This window comes from Pteropus alecto, unplaced genomic scaffold, assembly GCF_000325575.1.
Source record: "Pteropus alecto unplaced genomic scaffold, ASM32557v1 scaffold7, whole genome shotgun sequence".
NCBI classification, from domain to species: Eukaryota; Metazoa; Chordata; class Mammalia; order Chiroptera; family Pteropodidae; genus Pteropus; species Pteropus alecto.
This window is the reverse complement of record NW_006494614.1, coordinates 6,130,974-6,133,029: the sequence shown is the minus strand read 5'-3', so window position 1 is coordinate 6,133,029 and position 2,056 is coordinate 6,130,974. Positions and strand designations below refer to the sequence as shown.

Sequence of the window (2,056 nt, the reverse complement as noted above, 5' to 3'; positions counted from 1 at the left end):
TATTTATTATTAATGCAAATTAGAATAAATGAATTAGATATTTAATTTGGTTAGATAAATGGCAATACACAGAAACCAAAGGAAATGGGAAGAAAATTTTCTACTTTAATTATTTGTGTTCAAATTTGACACCAATATATCTAACAGCTGATAGATGGGCTTGCCTATATTAGTATTTTTTAAACTATGACTTTACGGAGAAAAATTTGTTTTAAAAATAGCCAAAAAGTACAGCCATACCACCCTGAACAAGCCCAATCCCATCTGATCTCGGAAGCTAAGCAGGGTTGGACCTGGTTAGTAGTTGGATGGGAGACCACCTAAGAAGACCAGGAGCTGTAGGTGTAAAAATATAAAAAATAAAAAATAAGTTATTGTAAACTGACAAGGTCCTTGCAATCTGTGAGGTCAACCAAGGGTTGCCTCATCCTAAAAAAAAAGAAAAATAGCCAAAAAGTCACAATCTATTAGCCCTTTTAGTCCAGTACAATATAATTAGTCAGTTACATTGATTTAGCTGAGATTTTAATTCAGTCTCCTGAATTAATAATTCTATATTGTTCTTCTTCCTCATTTTCTTCTTTATCATCTGATTCTTTTTTCTTCATTTTCCTACTTATGTCCTTAAAAAATGTACAATTTCTCTAACATTCTTTTCATAGCTGTAGAGTGATCCTGCCCAATGACCAACATTTCTTTATAATGTTCATTCATAATGTTCATCACTATCATTGCTAAGTCCTAGTTTTAGTGGTTTAATAGATGAAATTTCCAATTATTTAGGTTTCCTCTTAATACTCTGGAACTTTATAAATTGCTATGTCATGTTGCTCCTGGCTTCTCTCATGTTCATTTTGAAAGTCTTCAATTTATATTATTTTGACAAAATTTATTTACCCACAATCATGCACTGAGTGCTTCAGTGTCAGGCACTGTGGAAAGTTAATCCAGGAAAAAAGGGAAAAAAGCACATATCCCTGACTTCGTGAAGTTGAAAGTTTAGCACAGGGTTGTCCAAACATGCCTGTTTATAAAATTCATGGAGCACTCGCTAAAAATAGAGATTTTCATTAGTATTCTTTAAAGAGTCGAAATTCCAATGTGTAGTAAATTTTTAGTAGGTTCAGAAATCTTTATTTTTAACAAATATACCAGGTTATATCTAGAATTAAGCAAATTTAGAAAATATTTGTCTATTGACCTTAGTCATTGACTACTTAGCTTATGATATACATGTAAATTCTCCTGATATTCTATGAACAATCTGTTCGGATTTTTTGGTCAAGGAGTCAGTGGCCAGTAGTAAATTTTCTTCTTTCTTCTAGTTATGCTGCTCATACTGATCAATGACTGAGCTGGTAAACTCAGCCTCAAAGTTCTCCACTACTATGCTTTTCAGAGCTCTTCATTGGCAAAAAGTGAATTTTTGTGTACTCTGGTGGTTTGGGGCTGAAATAAATACTCCCTATAATAATCCCAGTTTAAAAGTACTTGAATTTGGAAGAAGGAAATTTTTCTTATTTATTGTTTTCTTACTGATGTGAGAATTTATTTCTGAGAATTTATTTTCATTTTTATCAAGCCTTTACTCTTGACCATTTATTGCCATATATTTCTCAATGGATCAGCTGTATCAAAATGAGCGGGTGAAATAAAAATTATAATAATAAAACTGATCCCGGAGCCTCATAATCCCAAATTTTAACTTTGTAGTCATGATTTGGGGAATAGTCAAAAATAGTAAATAAACACTCCCTGGTTGATTCTAATGCACGGTCATGTTTTGGAAACACTTCTAGGTGGTCATCAACTTTTCTTGTCCCCAGCTGACAAGAGAAGTCTGGTCATATTATATAAGAAAAAGCATGAATTTAGAAAATGACTACATTGGTCTAGATGCAGATATTTTATATCCACATTCCTCAACTTGATAATTTTATAGGTATCATAAAAATAAAATACACACACATACACACATGCACACACACACACACACACACACACACACACAATGCCTGGACAAATAATTGCTACAATGCAAATTGAGAGGACTACC

At 32.6% G+C, this 2,056-nt stretch overlaps 1 pseudogene; it reads left to right on the top strand.

Annotated features, from left to right (window-relative positions):
- Positions 1–226: 226 nt before the first annotated feature.
- Positions 227–345, top strand: LOC112474698 (annotated as a pseudogene).
- The last annotated feature ends 1,711 nt before the right edge of the window (positions 346–2,056 follow it).